At 37.0% G+C, this 23,369-nt stretch overlaps 1 pseudogene; it reads right to left on the bottom strand.

Moving 5' to 3' along the window:
- Positions 1–5,316: 5,316 nt before the first annotated feature.
- LOC105466757 (tRNA-splicing endonuclease subunit Sen2 pseudogene) lies at positions 5,317–6,720 on the bottom strand (annotated as a pseudogene).
- Positions 6,721–23,369: the final 16,649 nt, after the last annotated feature.

Raw genomic sequence — 23,369 nt, forward strand, 5'->3', positions numbered from 1 at the left:
TGAAAAAAGGACTGGTAAAAGTTTAACAAGAATGTAAACAAAACAACCTACAGAGGTTAAAATGTCTATGCTAATGTCAGAAAAAGGAAAATATTAATATCAGAGAGAAAATTTTTCATTAAAAATAATTAAATTACACAAATCATATAATAATAATTCATGTATTCTGTAACAATGATATAAAAGTCTCAGAGCTTTTCACATTTTTTTGCCTTAATAATTGAGCAAAGTAGTTATCAATCAAGACTTGTTTAAAGTGTAAGAATAAATTGATAGAAAACAAATAGCAATTTTGAAATTTAGCTCAACTCAATTAGATACAAAAACTACAAGTATAATCAATTTATAATTTTCTTCCTGGAAATCTTAGACAATGTAATGGGAAATATTAAAAAGTAAAAGAAAAAATGTAAAGCCTACAAGAAATTAAATACTACACAATTCAATTACTAGAAACCCATGACAATGAAGTAAACATTAGTAAGCACCTTACAAATTGTATAACTGATTTAACAACAAAACCAGAATTTTGAAATATGTGTCAATAAGCATATCTGACTTTTATAAAACACATACAGAAAATATAAAAAGAAGATTGGAGAACCATCTTCCTTACTAAAATGACCTTTAGAACTAAATGTATTTTCCAAAAAATTTTCCCCAAGGTTTGTAAGTATAACAATATTTTCTAGAATTACGGGATTTTAAAACTGAATAAAATGATCTAACATACATTTGGAAGATGATTTTAATTATTTTTATTAAAGTATCATCACTTCTTAGAACTTAAATCCTTAGAAATGACAGAGAATAAGTATTTATTAAAAAGATAAACAAAACCTCTAACTATCATGATAATCAAGAATAGCTTCATGTAGGGAGGGGGCCAGCAACTAGGGAAAAGCACTTGAAGCAGGAAGTTTAGTAAATGGGATGAATATGAGGAACATAAAACCCCAGAGAACTGCAAAACTTATCTCAGGGGCTGGGGGCTGCAGAGGTGTCTCAGGTTTAGATGTGGGAGACATGGAAGCAAGATGGTGATGGCAGTGACGGGCCATCTAGAGCGGCCGCTGCCACCAATGGCTGCAGTGGGGAGGTGTGAGCAGTGGCAGAGGGAGTGGTTACAGGAGCAGCAGTAGTGGCAGTGGGAACACTGTGCCCTGCACCCCCAAGGCAGCTGGCTGCACCGCCCCCACCCTCACACTGCTGCCCCAGACCCAGAGCCTCTGCCACTCTGGATCCTGGCCCATGTCACCCCTCTCACCTGACACTGCTGTGGGGCTGGCACAGGGAGGAAGCAGAACTGGGCCCAGGATGGTGCCACACTCCACGGAACCGGCGGGAGTCAGAGACAAGTGGAGCACTTCCAGAGCCGGTTGCCCTGGGGGGCTGCCTCAGTGGGGCTGGGCCGAGCCACTGCCAGTTGGGGAGCAGTGAGGTCAGGCACAGAGGGGCATGCAGAGAAAGGCCCAGTGTGGACCTTGAGCACACACCCCAGGCTGCGAGGAGGCAGAGCTGGGACTGCCTACAGGCTCCACGAAGCTGGCAGGAGCCCTGCCCTCCCAGGTACAGGACCTGGCATCTCTGCAGTCTACACCCTTGAGGGCCTGGGCAGGTCTCCCCTTTCCCCCACAGGCTCAGGAGTATCTGCTCCCACTCCCTGGACTCTCCCCACTCCTGGCGCCCACTCTGATCTTGGGGCAACCTGGGGAGCTGTCACAGCTCAGTGGGGTGTGTGCATCCTTTGGGCAGCACTGACACACCAACCCACTGCTGCCTTGGCCCTCTCCAGACTTTGGGTGCTGATGAGTGGTGGGGTTGGGAGAGGGGAGGGAAGCCGAGGCTTGGGGGCTGAGGGTGGCTCAGCACTGGCTTACAGGTACCTCTTGGTGCGAGCAGCCTGGGCGCCATGAACAGTTGCAGGAGGCAGACAGGCTCTTGGGTGGAAGGTAGTGGGTCGTGGTGAGGGCCTACCTTCAGACCAGGGAGGGCCTGAAGGGTGGGGGCGGGGCTGCCAGTATTACAGAATGGAGTGGGAACTTGCAGTGCCCTTTCCAGTCCCACCTATGGTCACCCATGGACCAGCTGGCATACACTTTCTCCCCTCTGAGGCCTATAAAAACCTCAGGCTCAGCCAGGGCAGAGCAGACGACAGGACAACCAGCTGTGGAGGAGCTACCCTCTCAGCTGGACACACTGGCTGTGGAAGGGAGCTGCCCCCTGTGGGTCTCCTCTGAGCTGTTCTATCACTCAATAAATCTCCCCTTCATCTTGCTCACCCTCCACTTGTCTGCATATCTCATTCTTCCTGGTTGCAGGACAATAATGTGGAACCCGCTTAATGGATAGGCTAAATGAGCTGTAACCAAAACAGGGCTAAAACATACTTCTTGCTTGCCACATTGCCAGTGAAGAGAAGGAGAGAACAGCTGCAGCCCTTTGAGGACCCCAGACCTGGGAGCTCCCCAAGCCAGAGTAATGATTCCCTCTTTGGGGCCCTGCAGTTCCTAGCATCTCTAAACTTCCAGGCACCACCATGTTCCCCAGTACCAGCTGGGGAAGCTGCTTGCAGTGCACCTGGTCCAGCCACAGCCTCCCAGAGAGAGCCGGCACCTGGAGATGCCCATGCTGCAGCAGCAGCTGGTGTATCTGACTGTGTAGTGGCAGGATCCCATACTTGCTCACACATCCCTCACTCCTCCACACCTGACTCACACTCTCCTTGAAGGTGTGGGATCCAGGCTGGTCGCATGAGCCAAGTGCAGCCTGCCATGCCAAGGGGGTGGAACAAGCCCAGTGGGCCCAAGAAAAACTTGGGCAAAGGTACCACCAGCCACAGATTTACAGCCAGAAAAGCAATACCCCCAAGATCCCCTAACAATGGGAAACTGGAACTGTAGGTGATTTGTGGAGAGAGCATGTTAAAAACTCTCTCACTTTATGTCACTGCCATTAAGTAAGGCTTTTGAGTGAAATTATTTTTGTACTCTACCCTCAATAGACAGACAGAAAAGCCGTAACTGTCTAATCTTTAATTGAGGACACTAAAGTCTAGGAAGCTGCTTCCCAGAAATCCAATGACTTCTGGGGGAATGGGCACTCAACAGTTGGTGTTCAGATGGGCTGTTGGCTCACCCTTTCCCACAAACCTGTCATATCCGTCTTCACCATCACTAAAATGACTCAGACTTTACAGTTACAAAAAGGGTAGCTGTGTATTACAATTTATAGTGTGAATATCATTACGAATCACTCTCTCTCACACACACAATTGAAAGAGAAGCACCAAACTCATTAATTTATGACAAAGTAACATTGTTGATAGAACAAAAAAAATTTGTAAGAAATGCTGTTGGTACATTTCTTAAATGTTCAGGGAAACAATTGAATCCACATTTTACGTTCCTCTAAGTCCATAATGAGTTAGTAAATTAAGGTAGGATCTTTGGAAAATATGGCTAATATGTTGGGGAAATCATATGGGGGATGATTAAGGAACAGAATGGTGCCTTGGCATCTCTGTCAATGAGATCATTTCTGGGCTGTGCGATAGTAAATTAACCCACCATAGCACTTTCTAAATTATAACAGGGTGCCATTCAGGATTGAGACTTTTCACTTTTTATGGGAAAAAAATTCTTTTGGTAAAGCTAGAGGTACCCTCCAAGATCATTTAACACTTTTATAAATTGTTGTTAAAGGATCATTTTCCATTTTGTTAAAGAGAAAGTCAGTCTCAAAATCACTGTGTTAGTTAGGACTCAGAGTTAGCTACTGTAATGAAGAATGAAATAACTTGATGGGTATTATCATGGAAGAGAAAGAAAAGTGAAAGAAGGTAAAAAACCTATACATCAATTTTTCCTCTGAGGGGCAATTACTACTCTCATTTTAGTGCATTTTCTTGTATTAATTTTTCTATGTAAGTATGTTTGTGCATTAAGTATATTTGTGTATTAACTAAAAATTATAAATGTTATACCTTTTATTTAAAAGGATAATACTATACATATAATTGTATATCATAGATTTTTCAATAAATCTTGAGCATGGCATTAACATTTTTAGTAAAATCAATTTTGAAATCTATCTCATATTTCCTCCCTCATATATACTGCAATTTACTGAGTCATCTTCCCAGTGTTGAACATTTAAATTTCATCCAACTCTTCAGTATTATTATTAATGGGACAATTAATATTTTGGTTCATAAGTCATCATTTAAATTTGAGATTATTTAGTAGTATAGCTTCCTAGAAATAGAATTATCGGTGTGGAAGATTTTATGGTTCATGATTTATATTGCCAATTTGCTGTTCTGAAAGTTTGTAGCAGTTTACACATCCACTGGTGCCTAACATGCTATATATTCTTCACAAACCATTAATTTAATAATATTTGAAGAATTTATTGATTGAAAGCTAAAAGGGGCTCCCTTAATCTTTGGCTTTTTTACATTTTCTAATCCTTCATGAGCCAACTTGAAAATTTATATTTCTTCAGAAAGTGGCAAAATTGTAGATAATCCTTCTGTTTTTTCTTTTTCACCAATTAAACAAAGACTTTTAAATATTTTGCTAAATGTTAATTGTTTTCATTATGTCTCCAAACATTATTTCACCACTCATTGTTATAACAAGTTCAGTGAAGCTATGTTTATCTAATATTGTACAATATTGTTGTGTTCTGTACATAAACATGCCTACGAATGAGTTCATTTGAGAATTAAATAATTAGGTAACTGATGTTTTAAAGACTTTGTGATACAGAAATCCTCAGTAGATATTAAAGAGATTTTTAAATGTTTTGAGCTATTGGTCAAAGTTCTTGGATAAGCTGAGACATATAACAATTTTTTCAACTTAAAATAATGGAACATAGATCTTGTAATTGCTAAATCTGCTAACACTCTTTTGGGAACAGCTTAGATGTAAGTAACGAGAGATGCTTGTGCATGAAAGTGCTTCATAAACTGTACTGTATAAATGTAAACTACTATAATCTTCAGGTAAAATCAGAGAAAAAATGTCCCTGCTGTTGGAAGAGTCCTCTCAGGATTCATCTACTCATTAGCCCAACATCCCCAGTGACTGGAGGAGGGCACAGACTGAGGCCAGAGGCAGAGGCTCGGGATTGGAAGAGGCCAATGCAAGGGCAGAATCTGCAGGCCCAGCACAGGACTCTTTCTCCTCCCCTGTGTAATTGATCTTTAAAAACACTGATCGCTGTCTGGTGCTGGGAGCACGAGGCCCTTTAAAACTTATAAATTAATGGAGGAGTACAGTAAAAAAAAGAACTTTCTACCTAGCCCTCAATAAATAGTTGTTGGTGAAATTAGAAATTTGAGGTGGAATTGTTCAAGTTCGTCTTGGTCACTCCTCTCTCGTGAACTCTAATTCTTTTCATATACTCTGGTGACTCCATTTCCTTGTCAGTCATGGTAGAGGATTTAATGAAAGAGCACAGTATGAGTTCCTTGGAGACATTAATGGAAACTCTGCTCAAGGCAGTCAGGGACATCTAACTGAAAGGCCTGCAGAGAGAGCCTTCAAAATGCTCATCAACTAGCTCAATAATGACAGAATAGCTTGCATGGTAAGCGGAGGGCCTTTCCAACATAGCAGTAAATCCGTCCCGTACTTGAGCACCACTTTGGGCACCAGCTCTTGCTTAGGAAGTAATGGTAGGCCATGTAGGTGGTCCTGAACGTGGGCTGAACTACAGAGAAAGCTTTCCAGAGCTTTGCTATCGTTAAAGGCTCCTTGTCATAGCAAATACTTAAACATTCCAGAGCACAGACCTGGAAGAAGGCCTCCTCTAGGCTGAGTCGCAAATACTCAAAGATCCTATATGGATTTCTTCTGCAGATTCGTCTCTTTGCACCAGTTCCTCATTTGGGGCATCCTTCCTCTCGCTCACGCACACTCGGCTTCCTGCACCAGCATGTACTCGTGGTCAGGCCCTCTGTCCCCAGCATGCAGGAGACCAAAATGCTGGCTGCTGTCCTCACGGTAAGGGCCACACGGGAGGACGAGAGCATCGTGTCTGCAGGAACATACTTGGGGCAGAGGTGAAGCGTCCTCTCCCACGCTTTCCTCAAAGCCGTCTGTTGGTGGATCGCGGCCAGAGCCCTCCTGCAGGCAGCCTACGACTCACTGGGATCACCCATAACACCTGACTTTCCGGAGTCCCCGGTTATCACAGAAGGTCTCTCTCCTACTGCTGTGCCTTCCATGTTGGAAACCATTCCAGAGTTAAACCTATCATGCATTTGAGCCTGTTCATTCCTTTTCCCAGAGGGACGCTCAAGCGGTTTCATGTAATCCTTGAGGATTCTGCGTACTGTACTCTCTCATCCTGCCCCTGTCTACGCATCAGCTCTGCCACCCGCTCAACAGTACACTGATACTTCATTGATGTGATGATAGGCATGTTTGTCTTCATATCTTTCCATTTAGCAACCAGTTTAGGATCTGAAATTGTGATGTTTGGACGACTTCTTGAAAGAATACCTTTTCCAAAAGAACTTCCCCATAGAGCTGCTCAGTGTCCTCTGCATTCCTCACAATCACATTGTTGTTGATCATTTCAGCATAGAATATCTTGAATTCTTTCTGAGGACCATGGTCCTGACCAGAAGGAATCGGCAATGGAGACTCTTTAAGTCTCACACATTCTTCGTTTCCTGTTTGAGGCATGGAAAACTGCTTCTGCCATTTTTCAGAGGAGCTGTTCTTGGCCCCATGCACTTGCCGTTCGATCCTTCTGTTTTTAACTGACCCTGAATTTGTTCTCATTACTGTTTTTATTAACACGGATTAATGACTTAAATATTTAAAAAAACCTCAAACTGTAAGAAAATAAAGTGAATATTTATCTCACGACTAAATGAGAAAGGAAATTAAAACTATAGATAAATAAACCACAAAGGAAAATCCACATACATGATTTAAAAATTTGTAAACTTTATATAAAACAAGTGACAGTTGGAAAAAATGTAGGTCACTGATGTCGTTAAATAATAAAATGTAAGCATCAGTGTGTAATGCATAATATATGTCTACACATCCTTGAATTTAACCCAAAGCAGAGATGTATTCATCATTCTACTTGTTAATATTTTCTTATTTTCTCATTTCAACTTTTATTTTTATTCTTTCTATTTCATCTACTTAAGCCTTCATATACTATTACATGGCATAAATATATTTCCCTTTTAGGTTGAGTAGACTGTTTATACTTATTATTAATTTTACACTTATCACCAAAATTTTTCTGAATATTTCATTGTCAGCTATCACTTGCCTGAAGATGATAAAATGAATAAACCAGAAGCAAATGCAAATTAGTAGAGAACCTAGGAAAAAATATAATTTTTTTCTCAGTCTGTTTTTGGCATACCTGCTTATCATTTTGATTGCAGAGTGAAAACATATATATGCAATCATTGTAAGCCAGTAAAACTTTTCAATGTATTTTCAAATGAAATGTCACAATATTTTCTCATATTTCTGAAAGAGTAACATGATTTTGAGGTGTTTTAACCTATATAAACCGTTTTGAAAAATCAGTATGTTGCTTATAAGATATAGCTGATATTTGGCCTTGGTTTCCCAAGAAAATGTATTATTACCGTAATATGATGAGGTATGAATTTCTGACAGCTATAATTGAATCTCTGGCTGTTCAATTCCAGACAAGGTGAGAAAAAAAAATTGTGCACTTATGAAGCTTTTAAAACTGCTTTTTGAATTATTACTCTTTTGGCTAACAATATTACATTGAGTAGTTCTATGACAAAAATTTCAGGGGCTGTTTAAAAATATTTAACATTTAAAATTCTATGCTAAAGAATTGAATTCCAGCTACAGTATTTTGCCATGCTTATCTCCTTAATATACTACATTATTTGGGGTATTAACGAGAATTTAACATGTCAAATACAAGACTCATAAATTATAACACAACTGACTTTTAAGTAACACAATGATAGGGTTGAAAGATAGTTTGGAAATAATCGAATTCAACTTTAGGATAAAAAGGTTTAGTAGCCATGTCCTCCAACCAAGGGCATCCTGGGGAGAAACTGCCTGAAGTCACCTAGTAAATGTGCTTCCTGTTGCTCTTTTCTGTGGAAAGGTAATGGACAATTAGAAGCTTTAAGATGCTTTTTAGCAAGGTGTACATGCTCTGTTTGAGTTGCTTATGGCAAACAAACTAGGAAAATATGGATTTAAGAGGCATGGTCCATTGGAAAATGCCATTTATATGAGTATAAAATAGAGACGTTTCAAAATTAAACAGGTTTTTATTGTGTAAATGATACCCTGAATGGCTCACTTAGAGACCTCATATATTAAATCTGGGCCACAATATGTACTCTTACATCAAGGAAAGACATAGGCATTTGCTTTAGCAATACCAGAGGTTTACATCTTTGCCTGTCTCACAGTCACCAGTACCCATCACGTTATCTGTAAAAAATGGCATTGGGTAAGAGATGTGATTCAAGTGAGTCTGATTTTAAAATTCTACCTTCTGTGTCATTTTTAAGCCCTTTATTCACAATTGAGAACAGAAAATCAGGGAGGTTACTTAACTTTCCTGTGGGTCCTCTATTTGTGCAGCTATGAATCTCATTAAATGTGTGACCCTGAATCAGTTACTTAGTCTTTCTATGCCTCCGTTTTCTTATCTGTTACTAGAAATTATAATAGTACCTACCTCATAGGTTACTGTCTAGATTAAATGAGCTAAGCTATGTTAATGTAGTTAGAATATTTATTGGAGCTATAGTAAGAAAGATGTGTTCATTTTATGATTTTTTCCAGTATATTAGATTGGTATAGTTTGGAACTTAAATTTTGGGTTCCTGGCCCATCACTGTCTTTATATACTGGGTTTCATACATTTCTCTATTATTGGAAAAGAAAATGATAATAAGACAAATAATTTAAAATATGTCCTTAATTTTGAAAAACAAACAAATTTAGAAATTCTTTTTTAAGACTGTACAACCAATGCTTTTGAATTATTACTGCATAGAAAAGAATTTTCAGATTCTGTAATTTAGAATATACTCATCACTCTATGTTCAAATTCGCTCTTGCTTCTGAATAAGTGCAAAGGAAATTTAATAATGGTGATGGAGAGACCATCTCTATTATAACTGATTTGTAAATTTTGGCATTTGTATTATGTGGGTGAAATATTTTAGGAGTGCTCTGTGTCTATGTATTAACCTTTGATTGCTTACTACATGACAAATGCTTTGCTAAATGTGTTTGCATAAATTCATCTCACTCAATAATGATGATAACTCTAGGAGATAGATATTATGATTGTGCTTACTGTGCAGAAGAGGGAATCAAGCAAGGAATGTTTAGTAGCTGCTCAACTTCTTGTGCCTAACTAGTGATTTTAACTGCTATTTAAAGACCAGTAGTCTTACGTGGTCACGTCTCATAATTCTTACTCAATGTACCATACTGAGCAAATAACATCCTCTCTGAGCCTCAGTTCTCTCCTTTATAAAATAGTATTAAAATTAGATAATTAACTTAAAGTACTTAGTGTAGTGTCTGATATACAATTATAGACTAACAAACTAATTTTAAAAATGTAGGTGGTCGGCCGGGCGCGGTGGCTCAAGCCTGTAATCCCAGAGCTTTGGGAGGCCGAGACGGGCGGATCACGAGGTCAGGAGATTGAGACCATCCTGGCTAACACGGTGAAACCCCGTCTCTATTAAAAAAAAAAATACAAAAAAACTAGCCGGGCGAGGTGGCGGGCACCTGTAGTCCCAGCTATTCGGGAGGCTGAGGCAGGAGAATGGCGTGAACCCGGGAGGCGGAGCTTGCAGTGAGCTGAGATCCGGCCACTGCACTCCAGCCTGGACGACAGAGCGAGACTCTGTCTCAAAAAAAAAAAAAAAAAAAAAAAAAAATGTAGGTGGTCATATAGACGTTAATGACAAAATTAGAAGGAGTCAATCCTGACCTATTGAAGATCAATTATTGTTACAGAGTTGAAAGGAGCACTTACAAACATGAGAATATTTGATTAATTATCTATTCATTCCGATCGACTTACTTTGTTTTAACTCTTGCTGAGCAGAGTGCTTAAAAAGAAAACCTCTTGCCATCAGAATGTCAATGATTTGCCTTTTCTCCTAAGAGTTGAGTAGTGGTGTTGGGGAGGGTTAGTGTAGATAAATGAGGAAATGGAGAAAGGCGGCAGAAAAATTTGAAAGACACTTCAGTTCGTTTGTTGTCATTTCGTTTTACAGTAAAGACAATTCCATTGAAAACTATAAGAATAATAATCTCAAAAAATATGTCATTTGTATATATTTCACATGTGTAACTTTTGCTCATAAATTGGATATACAAAAGAAAACATGCTAGGATATAGTGTATGCATACGGTTTTTTATTTTTTATTTATTTATTTATTTTTTAATTTTACCTTAAGTTCTGGGATACATGTGTAGAATGTGCAGGCTTGTTACATAGGTATACGTGTGCCATGGTGGTTTGACACACCTATCAACCCGTCAATTAGGTTTTAAGCCCTGCATGCATTAGCTATTTGTCATAATACTCTCCCTTCTTTACTTGCCCTCCAACCCCTGACAGGCCCCAGTGTGTAATGTTCCCCTTCCTGTGTCCATGTGTTCTCATTGTCCAACTCTCACTTATGAGTAATAACATGAGGTTTGGTTTTCTGTTTCTGTGTTAGTTTGCTGAGAATGATGGCTTCCAGTTTCACCCACGTCCCTGTAAATGACATGAACTCATTCTTTTTTATGACTGCACAGTATTCCATGGTGTTCATATGCCACATTTTCTTTATCCAGTCTATCATTGATGAGCATATGGGTTGGTTCTAAGTCTTTGTTATTGTAAATAGTGCTGCAATAAACATACGTGTGCATGTGCCTTTTTAGGAGAATGATTTATAATCCTTTGGGTATGTACCAGGTAATGGGATTGCTGCATCAAATGGTATTTCTGGTTCTAGGGTTCTAGATCCTTGAGGAATTGCCACATTGTCTTACTGTCTTCCACAATGGTTGAACTAATTTACACTCCCACCAACAGTGTAAAAGTGTTCCTATTTCTCCTTTTTTTTTTTTGAGAAGGAGTCTCGCTCTGTCACCAAGGCTATAGCGCAATGGTGTCATTGCAATGGCTCACTGCAACCTCTGCCTTCCAGGTTCAAGTGATTGTCTTGCCTCAGCCTCCCAAGTGGCTGGGATTACAGATGCGCACAACCATGCCCAGCTACTTTTTGTATGTTTAGTAGAGAAGGGGTTTCGTCATTTTGGCCAGGTTGGTGTTTCCTGACTTTTTAATGATCGCCATTCTAACTGGCATGAGATGGTATCTCATTGTGTTTTTTATTTGCATTTCTTTAATGACCAGTGATGATGAGATTTTTTTCATATGTTGGCTGCATGAATGCCTTCTTTTGAGAAGTATCTGTTCATATCCATTGCCCACTTTTTGATGGAGTTGTTTTTTTCTTGTAAATATGTTTAAGTTCCTTGTAGATTCTGGATATTAGACCTTTCTCCAATGGGTAGATTGCAAAATTTTTCTCCCATTCTATGGGTTGCCTGTTCACTCTGATGATAGTTTATTTTGCTATGCAGAAGCTCCTTAGCTTGATTAGATCCCATTTGTCAATTTGGCTTTGGCTTCAATTGCTTTTGGTGTTTTAGTAATAAAATTTTTGCCCATTCCTATGTCTTAAATAGTATTGCCTAGGTTTTCTTCTAGAGTTTTTATGGGTTTGGGTTCTACAATTAAACCTTTAATCCATCTTGAGTTAATTTTTGTATAAGGTGTAAGCAAGGAGTCCAGTTTCTGTTTTCTGTATATGGCTAGCCAGCTTTCCCAACACCATTATTTAATAGGGAATCCTTTCCCCATTGCTTGTTTTTGTCACGTTTGTCGAAGATCAGATGGTTGTAGATATGTGGTGTTATTTCTGAGGCCTCTGTTCTGTCCCATTGGTCTATATATCTGTTTTGGTACCAGTATCATGCTGTTGTTGTTACTGTAGCCTTGTAGTACAGTTTGAAGCTAGGTAGCATGATGCCTCCAGCTTTGTTCTTTTTGCTTAGGACTGTCTTGGCTATATGGGCCTTTTTGGGTTCTATATGAAATTTAAAGTAGATTTTTCTAATCCTGCAAAGAAAGTCAATGGTAGCTGGATTGGAATAGCATTGAATCTATAAATTACTTTGGGCATTGTGGCCATTTTCATGATATTGATTCTTCCTATCCATGAGCATGGATTTTTTTTTTTTTTTTCCACTTGTGTCCTCTCTTATTTACTTGAGCAGTGGTTTGTGGATCTCCTCAAGGAAGTCATTCATGTCCCTTGTAAGCTGTATTCCTAGGTATTTTATTCTTTTTGTAGCAATTGTGAATGGAAGTTCACTCATGATTTGGCTCTCTGCTTGTCTTTTGTTGGTGTATCGGAATGCTTGTGATTTTTGCACATTGATTTTGTATGCTGAGACTTTGCTGCAGTTGCTTATCAGCTTAAGGAGTTTTTGGGCTGAGATGATGGGGCTTTCTACATATAGAATCATGTCGTCTGCAAACAGAGACAATTTGACTTCCTTTCTTCCTATTTGAGTACTCCTTATTTTTTTTATCTTATCTGATTGATTGCCCTGGTCAGAATTTCCAATACTATGTTGAATAGGAGTGGTGAGAGAGGGCATCCTTGTCTTGTACTGGTTTTCAAAGGGAATGCTTCCAGCTTTTGCTCATTCACTATGATATTGGCTGAGAGTCTGTCATAAGTAGCTCTTATTATTTTAGGTATGTCCCATCAATACCTAGTTTATTGATAGTTTTTAGCATAAAGGGATGTTGAATTTTACTGAAGGCCTTTTCTGCATCTATTGAGATAATCATGTGGTTTTTATCACTGGTTTTGTTTATATGATGGATTATGTTTACTGATTTGCATATGTTGAACCAGCTTGGCATCCCAAGGATGAAACTGACTTGACCATACTGGATAAGCTTTTTGATGTGCTGTTAGATTTTGTTTGCCAGTATTTTACGGAGAATTTTCATATTGATGTTCATCAGGGATATTGGCCTGAAATTTTCTTTTTTTATTGTGGCTCTGCCAAGTTTCGGTATCAGGATGATGCTGGCCTCATAAAATGAGTTAGGGAGGAGTCTTTCTTTTCCTATTGTTTGGAATAGTTCCAGAAAGAATGGCAACAGCTCCTGCTGATGCCTCTGGTAGAATTTGACTGTGAATCCGTCTGGTCCTGGGCTTTCTTTGGCTGGTAGGCTATCAATTACTGCCTCAATTTCAGAACTTGTTATTGGTCTATTCAGGGATTCAACTTCTTCCTGGTTTAGTCTTGGGAGGGAGTATGTATCCAGGTATTTATCCATTTCTTCTAGATTTTCTAGTTTATTTTCATAGAGGTGTTTATAGTATTCTCTGATGGTAGTTTGCATTTTTAGGCATCAGCTGTGAAATCTGCTTTATCATTTATTATTTTATCTATTTGATTCTTCACTCTTCTTTATTAGTTTAGTGGTCCATCTATTTTGTTAATCTTTCAAAAAACCAACTCCTAGATTCACTGATTTTTTGAAGGGTTTTTTTTGTTTCTCTAGCTCCCTCAGTTCTGCTCTGATCTTAGTTATTTCTTGTCTTCTGCTAGCTTTTGAATTTGTTTGCTCTTGCTTCTCTAGTTCTTTTAATTGTGATGTTAGAGTGTCGATTTTAGATATTTCCTGCTTTCTGATGTGGACATTTAGTGCTATAAATTTCCCTCTTAACACTTCTTTAGCTGTGTCCCAGATATTTTGGTACATTGTCTCTTTGTTCTCATGGGTTTCAGATAACTTCTTTATTTCTGTCTTAATTTTGTTGCATACACAGTAGTCAATCAGGTGCAAGGTTTTCAATTTCCATGTAGTTTTGTGGTTTTGAGTGAATTTCTAGTCCTGAGTTCCAATTTGATTGCACTGTGGTCTGACAGACTGTGTGTTATGATTTCCATTCTTTTGCATTTGCTGAAGAGTGTTTTACTTCCAATTATGTAGTCGATTTGATACAGCTGTTTTATTAGAAATTTGTATTTCTGTGTGAGGTAGGAAGGAGGAGAAAGTTGGATTTGGTGAAATCGGTAAACCAATATAATTTATAAAACATAACTTTTTTCATCAGAAGAAGCAACTTTGAGGAGCTAAGAGTTTCTTAATTTGCCTATTGATGTTTGCCTATTGATTCATTACTCATTGTTTTCAATATTTCATTTTCTTGGCATATGTGGTAAAAAGGAAAATACATATTCAATTAAAGTTCAAAAGAGCATAACTTTGAGAACTGCATTTTGTGTTTCAAAGAATGTATCACTATTCAATACTTTCAGTTTACAGAAGAAAATGTATTGGTTCCTGTCAAGTATGTTTTTTGTTTTTGTTTTTGTTTTTTGGGTTTTCTTTTCTTTTCTTTTTTTTTTTTTTTTTTTTTGAGACAGAGTTTCACTCTTTAGCCCAGGCTGGAGTGAAGTGGCACCATCTCGGCTCACTGCAACCTCTGCCTCCCAGGTTCAAGCAGTTCTCCTGCCTCAGCCACTCGAGTAGCCGGGATTACAGGCGCACGCCACCACACCTGGCTAAATGTTGTATTTTTAGTAGAGATGGGGTTTTGCCATGTTGACCAGGCTGGTCTTGAACTCCTGACCTCAGGTGATCCACCCATCTTGGCCTCCCAAAGTGCTAGGATTACAGGCATGATCCACCATGCCTGGCCCAAGTATGTATTGATAAGCCTCATAGGTGAGTTGTACATAGGTGATAACATCCATCTTCACAGAATTTATGGTTTGGAAAAGTACAGTGACCATAAGACAGCCTACATTAAAAGTAATTTTTATGAATTACTCATATCTCACAGTACATTTTACTCTGACTTGTGTCTTTGGGTCTCAAGAAAATATGCTTAATTCATACATAAAAACATTAAGGCTCACAGAATTTTGTTCAAGTGAACAAGTATATTTTGTAGTCACTGGCAGTCAGAAATTAACATCTGATCTTTAAATAATCAATTATGTCTTCTTTCCATTAGCTGACGCTGTCCTTTGCCAATAAATACCAATTTAAAAGTATTAGAAAGAGAATGTAAAACATATTTCTTGGATTATTTATTATTTTACGTTTTTAACATTATTTTGCTTATTTAAAAAAATGATAGATTTGCATCATCACAAATGGAATGGTAGCTACACATTATTTTTGAGGTTTACATTATGGGTTCATGAAAAAAGTCAGGTCAAATGATTTATAAAGGTTCCTACATGGAAGTGATTAACCAGAACCAGTTAAAAAACATTACTGCTGAATTTCACTCAGTCCATCTGCCTGTCTTTAGATTCCAGTTATATTTAATTTTTTTATTCTTAGGTTTGACTTTTGAATATTAGAATTTTGGATCATTTTGAAATATTAAAAAAATCTAAAGAATGTAAAATATAGGCAATATTTTAATATTCTGTTACATTATATGAATACCTCTAGCTTGTATAAATTAAGCGATACCAGTATTTGCTTTAGTGCTTGATATTTTTCTCTTACTGCTTTTGAGATTTTCTCTTTGTTGTTTGCTTTCAGAATTTTTATTACGATAGGGTGACCTCTTTCTGTTTCTCCTACTTACAGTTTTTTGAGCCTCTTAAATGTGTAGATTAATGTTTTTCATCACATTATGGAAGTTTTTGTTAATTCTGTATTTGAATATTATTCCTCCTTTCCCCTTTCTTTGCTTTTAGTACTTTTTGAATATGTTGGTTCACCTTATAGTGTCCCTCATTACTGTAAAGTAGTTTTTATTTTTCTTTAATCTTTTATCTCTCTGTTGTTTGGATTATATCATCTATCTTCAAGTCTGCGGATTATTTTTGGCCAGTTCAAATCATCCGATGAGCCCTTCTTTGTGTGTGTGACGGGGTCTTCCTCTGTTGTCCAGGCTAGAGTCCAGTGGCGTGATCTTGGCTCCCTGCAAAGTCTGCCTCCCAGGTTCAAGCGATCTTCCTGCCTCAGCCTTCTGAGTAGCTGAGACTACAGGCACACGCCACCATGCCTGGCTAATTTTTGTATTTTTGGTAGAGACAGGGTTTCACCATGTTGCTCAGGCTGGTCTGAAACTCCTCGGCTCAAGTCATCCACCTGCCTCAGCCTCTCTTAAGTGCTGGGATTACAGGGCCGTGAGCCACTGTGCACAGTCTGATGAGCCCATTTAATGAATTCTTTACACTTAATGTACTTTTCAATTTCAGAAGTCGCATTTGATTCATTTTTGAATTTTTTATTTCTTTATGGATATTCTCTAGTTAAGATATTTCCATCATGCTTTCCTTACTTACTTCTTTAAGCACTCATTTACTTCTTGGAACACATTTATAATGGTTGCTTTAAAATCTTCATTAAGTCTGACATGTGACCCTTTTGCACGCACATCCTGTTGCCTGTTCTTTTCCCGTGTAAGTAGGACTCGTTTTCTACTGGGCCGCTTCCTTTTTGGCTTTTTGACACGCGGTCTTACTCTGTCACCCAGGCTGGAGTGCAATGGTGATCACAGCTCACTGCATCAGTGAACTCCTGGATTCAAAGGATTCTTTAGCCTTGAACTTCTGAGTAACTGGAACTGCAGGCATGTACCACTATGCCCAGCTAAGTTTCAAATATTTTTTGTAGAGACAGTCTGCCATCTTGCCTAGACTTGTTTCAGACTCTTGGCCTCCAGTGATCCTCTTGTCTTGGCCTCCCAAATGCTGGGACTACAGGCATTTTTCTTCTTCTGGGACTACATTCTTTATTGAATTTGTGGCTTGTTGATGATTCCAGGTGCATGCAGGTGTCTCAGTATCAATTCCCTGCTCAGCTGAACCCAAGGTCTCATCTCCTGTCTCTGCATGGGCATGAAAACTCAAGTTCTAGATTGCTAATTCGATATGCCCTCAGCTATCAGATCAGGTGGAGTGTCAACCAAAATGTTTAATGCTTTGGTTTAAGCTTGCCTTTGTTGCGTGTGTGTCTTTAAAATATTTTGATTGTATAAATTACTTAAATGTTTAAAAGTATAAGGTATGCTTTTAAGCAATATTATAAACCAGTTCAGGCAGGCAAGAATATGTATTCTCCCATTAAATATTCTTTAAAGCCCAGTGGCTAAAATAATTTACTTAACTGGAAAACTAAGCATATAACAAGTAAAGGACAACCTAATGAATATTTATGTAACTGTTAATGCTAATATTCTTCCATGAGGAATCATAGTCTTTAAAAATAAACCTTGTGAAAATAATTCTTATCTACCTTTAACTTCTCCATGTCATTTACTTACTTCCCATAATTACCACTTTTTGTTCCATCTAGTATACAAGTGTTCTTTAATTTCACTGACCAATGCCTTTATGTTAGGGATATGCTCAAAGAGATGTTGAAAAAGTAAACCCCTCTTCATCTGTCAACTTCAAAATCAAACTTACCAGTCAAGCGATGGCTGATGCTCCAATAAGCCTGTTTTCCATCTGTCCAGTTTCCAGTTTCTTTGCACCAGAAAAAACATTGTCCATTCTCTGACACTGCAAATTTGTGAAAATTGGTGAGAATTCAGAAAGGTGGTAAAAATTGCCATTGATTTGATTTTTATAGCATACCTATCAGCTTGTTGAATAATAATTTGAAAATTTGCCATTAAAATTATAAACAGTATCATATATTGTTAGTGAGGATCACACAATTTATCCCTTTGAAGATTAACAGTATATGAAACCAGATGATATGCCATTTTGTCAGAAAGATTATTCTGAGCCAAAGGCACTCGGGAAGCAACAGATTCTAGAAGCACATTCTGATCTCCCCTTTTCATCCTGAGAAATGCAGGTAAAAACTCCCATATGAAAGATGCCCTCCCTGAACAAATATTCTTTAATAAGGAATTGTAGTCTTTAAAAATAGACCTTGTGAAAATAATTCTCATTATCTTTAACTTCTCCACGTCATTTAGGTACTTCCCACAATGACCACTGTTTGTTCTATTTAGTATACAAATGTTCAACTCTGTGACTTCAGCTCTTCCTTTTATGAGGGCTCTTGTGACACATTAAAGCTCATGTTAGTGGGAGGTAAATGATGAGAACACATGGACACATAGAGGGCAAAAACTCACAATGGGGCCTATTGGAGGGTGTAAAATGGGAGGAGGAAGAGGAGCAGGAATATAACTAATCAGTACTAGGCTTAATAGCCTGGTGATGAAATAATCTGTACAACAAACCCCATGACACAAGTTCTCCTATGTAAGAAACCTGCATGTGTACCCCTGAACTTAAAAGGAAAGTTAAAACAAACAAAAAACACCTTGTATTAAATTTGTAGACTTTTCTTCTGATAATCTATCTTACATTAATTTAATTATAAGGCCCAGCGGGACCTTATGAAGGTCGAGGTAAAGTTTTGCCTTCCCTACATCATTAATATGAATATTTTTACTTCCACCAAAGGGAATTTTGTTGCATTACATGTTTTACAGTATTTTACATTTTATATTACACTTATAACAGAGAAGCAACAAAAGTCATGTCACAGCAAACCTTCCATAGTTTTAATCTATATAAGACTTGAAGACATTAAAAGGATATTGCGACATTTCAAAAGGTAACATGTATTTTCTACCAAAAATAATATGAGTTTGAGTGTTCATATCAACATTTTAAGAAATGCAATAGATAAAAAAACTAGATATATTTCCAAAATATAATTACTATAAAGGTTCTATTTGGTTTTCAAAACTTGCTTATTTTATTCATATAAGTATTTTTATCCTACTAAATTCTTTCTTTTGGTAATTAGCTCCTATGAAACCCAAATACTGCTCTTAAGAATATGAACACACCTCAAAAACTCAGTTAACTACATATTTCCAGGAAACTAAAGACAAAAATCAAGAAACTAGGACACTAAATATAGTTAACATCTCTGATATGAAAGTATATTAATCTTCATTTATTAGGTTCAGAACCATGGGACAATTATTCCCAGACTTGACAGAACAAGCTTGACTCTGGTACTAGATGTTTAACCCTGAATTTCAATATCTCTAGTTTTGAAATGTGGAAACAATGCTTTTGTCAAAGGTCACGATAACATTATGGATTCAATTGTGTTCCCCCGAAGGGTATGTTGAAATTTTACCCTCCGAGTACTTATAATGTGGCTTTACTTGGAAAGAGGGTCTTTGCAGATGTAATCAAATTAAAACGAGGACATAGTGGGGAGGAGGGGGAGTCTTAATTCAATACAGCTGTGTGCTTGTAAGAAGACATGTGAAGACAGAGGAAAGATGGCCGTGTGAAGATGGAGGTGAAGATTGGAGTGATGTTGACACAAGCCAAGGAACATCCAGGGGTACCTGAAACCACAGCAAGCAAGGAAAGATCCCCTGCCCAGAGGCTTCAGAGGGAGCATGACACTACTAACACTTTGATTTTGCACTTCCTACCTCCAAAACGGAGATAATAATTTTTTGTTTTCTTAAACCTTTTAGTTTGTGATAACCTAGTAAGTTAGCCCTAGGAAACTATGACAGGTTGCTTTTATGGTTTTGACAAGCTTGGAAAACATTGCTTAATTTTACTCTTACTTTTTTCTCACCATTCTATAGGATGTTGATAAGTTGAAACTTCTAAGAATATTATATTTATAGAATGTACAGAGTGTAAGGATTAAAAGTAAATTTGAACCTCAATATCAAGCTATTCAAAGACCAAAGGGAGAAAACTCTTTTCATAAAACTCATGTGTCTCTTTATGTTTTACCTTGGGAGAATTGATGGAGACATATTGCTTCATTGTCTGTATCTAAAAGAGAATTTTATTCAGTTTCTAGACATTGCATGTGAAATATATCAATCATGTGAAATATGTTGTATATCTCTGAAAAGCCAAATTCCGCAGATGACAAACATATTATCTCTATATTATTTCACTTTGCCAAGAAATGACAAACTAGTCTATCTATATCCCTTTTCATCTAAAATATTTATTTACTTCTCTATTATGTTTAAAAATATTTTTTTAGCATTTTAAAACCATTGTTCAAAACATAGATATTATATGGAGAGCAATAAATATTTACTCAGGTTAATGATTTCTTGAATCACATGCTTAGTAATACATCTTTTATGAGTTCGATTGAATAAATTAACCAAAACAGGCTGAAATAACAAAAGCCACTCTTTGTTTCACTGACCAGCTAAAATGGACAAAGGTAGAAAAGAGGTCGTGATAAAGAAGAACAAATAACACTCCTGAGATGAATCCTTATTTGTTCTTGTGATCTTGATGGAAATGTAATGTAAAAGAACTTTGATTTAGGGAGGGAGTTGTCAATTTGATATTTCTTATACTGCCATTTCATAGTTTGATTTTATGATATTCTAAACTTCTCCAAGCATTCTAATTTCTGTAAGATTTTCTGGCCAGTACCTGAAAGCATGATCCAGTGATATACAGTACTTGTTAGAAACAGTTGAGTGACCAAGGTTTTGAGGCTTCAATTTCCTTTAAATATAGAAGCCATTGAGGATACTCATCTGCAAGAGATACAAGTTTTCATTTCCTCTGCTTCAAAATTGTCAAATGAATAGCTTATTAAATGTGATATGAAAATAATGGACTTCACAGCACTGTAATTCTCTGCCATAAAAGAAGCAATCAAATTGGTAGAGCTAATACTGGTGCCTTGAACAATGCAAGCTATTAAGGAAAATTGGAAAGAAATGTTCAATAAATTATGCACTGTGCACTTGTGCTTGCTAGAGGCAGAATCTCTCTCACTCTCCCTCCTTTTGAAGTAAGCTTTTGTATGGCTACAATTTTCCTTTATGCACTTTACTTTCTACATATGTTCAGTCTTGAATATTGTATGCGTGTGTGTGTGTGTGTAGACAAACACAAAGTAGGGATTCACCTAAGATGAGAATAAAAGCTTAGACATCATGCTATCACTACTACACCACACATCAAATTGAAAAACAAAGGCAAAAACACTCAGGACAGAAATCTTCAAAAGTGCTTGTAAAGACTTTAGTACATTATGTATGTTATGAGGTCCAAGAGTACCTATCTCACAGAACTATCTCCACATGCTTTCTAAAAATCCTTGCTAATTTGATATCATGTAAATAGTACTTCATTGTTGCTTTATTTTGTATTTTCTTTCATAATAGGGTCATTATTTTATTACAGATTTGTTCACAATTTGAGTTCCCTTTTTTTCAGGTCCTTTTTTAGAATTGCTTTTTACTTTTAAAATTGGGGGTTTTGTTATTTTCTTTAATGGATTTGATAGAGCAGATTTGATATTTATTTACTTTTTCTTTTTGTATATACTTTGAACTTATTACTATATTATAGTTCTAAGGTTACTCCTTCATTATTTTTGTGATGTTTCTGCCATGTTGAATCGTGTAACATTTTATACTTAAATCTGTCAATTTCCCAATTTGTCATTTTTATACATAGAAAATAACTTCCATTGCAAGTTTAGATAAATGTTCACTTATAGATTTTGCAGTTCTTTCATTTAAAACAATTAATCGTAAAATGTTTCTGTAATTCATTTTATACATCAGAAAATTTTTTAAAGATTAAACATGTCCATTTGCTAAATAATCCTCTCTAGAGTTATTGAAATCTCATCATTATGTATATTTCATTCTATTAAGGTTAATTTTGTTACTTTATATTATGTAATGATGATTCCATATAGTCTAATTATGAAATATCATATTAATTATTAATCAATTACTAATATGGTAATATTATCATATTAATATAATTACACATAAAAACACATAATTGTGTTTCATAGTAACTGGTAGTAAAATCAACCTCTATTATTCTTCCAAACCAAAATAATTTTGAATATTTTTAAAATACAATTTACAATTAGTTTTTCTAGTCTCAAAACCATGCCTTTGACACTTGCTTGAAATTACTTCCTATTTATTGATACATTTCAGAGACATCAATTATATAGTTTAATATTAAGAGCTCAGAGCCAAGAGACGGACTGTGAGGTTCAATCCTGGTATTGCCACTTCCGGCCTTTTTTTTTTTTTTTTTTTTTTTGAGACGGAGTCTTCCTCTGTCTCCCAAGCTGGAGTGAAGTGGCTAGGATTTCAGCTCACTGCAACCTCTGCCTCCCGGGTTCAAGCCATTCTCATGTGTCAGCCTCCGGAGTAGCTGGGATTACAGGCACGCGGCACCATGCTTGGCTAATTGTGTGTGTGTGTGTGTGTGTTTAGTAGAGACCGGGTTTCGTCGTGTTGCCCAGGCTGGTCTCAAGCTCCTGAGCTCAGGCAGTCTGCCTCCCAAAGTGTTGGGATTACAGGCGTAAACCACCGTGCCTGGCCCTGCCTTTCTGATCTGGAGAAAGTTACCTAATCTCTCTGTACCTCAGGTTTTTCCATCTGTAAGAGGTAGTGTAATAATACCTTGAGGAGCAGTCAGAAATAATATAATATTTAAATAGAATAATGTCTGGTATAAGTTTTATTTCAGAATTTCTTAAACAAAATATGTCTGTATTTATTCAAGAGATTTGCAGAAGCATTGCATTTTTCTTATTACACTAAATTCTAGTTCCATGCCCTACCCTTCCAGCCCCTGACAGTTCTATTCTTTCCTTCCATTTCCTTGCTTTAGCCTTTTTGTTACTTTTCCTTTATTAAAATTAAAAATTGAATAGCAAGCATTCTTATCGTTGTTCCTTTTTACATGAACTATTTGGGGATGGGAACTTCTCTTCTGAGTGCAGCTTTGGCCACATTTGTTAAATGTTAATTTGTAGTAATTGTATTTTATTTTTTCCCGTTGAGACTATTGGCCAGCCCATAGTTTCAAGTTCAAATTCACTCAAGTTTAAATATGTGCAGTGTTTTTGAAATTTAATGCTGATTTGAATTCTGCTATGACAATTTAATTGCTTACCAATTATCTTCCGTCAAGCTAGTTTTTTTCTATTTTTGTTCACGTATTTGTTTTCATTCAGTTTTTGCTTACCATTTCACCTCTCATATTTTATTTTACAAAAGCTAAACTTCTTGAATTTTATGGAACTATAAATTTATTCCTTGTTAAAATTTTTTAAATTTTTCAATGAGTGCATTTCTCCTAAAAGATGAATCATATATATTTCTTTTTTAAAGATACAATTCTATAATTTCACAGGCCTGTTTGTCTTTGAATTCTTCTGATTAATCAGAAATCTATTGTCAATTGAGAAAAATTTTGAGATAAGTCTCAAT

The sequence above is a fragment of the Macaca nemestrina genome, chromosome 3 (genome assembly GCF_043159975.1).
Source record: "Macaca nemestrina isolate mMacNem1 chromosome 3, mMacNem.hap1, whole genome shotgun sequence".
In the NCBI taxonomy this organism is placed as follows: Eukaryota; Metazoa; Chordata; class Mammalia; order Primates; family Cercopithecidae; genus Macaca; species Macaca nemestrina.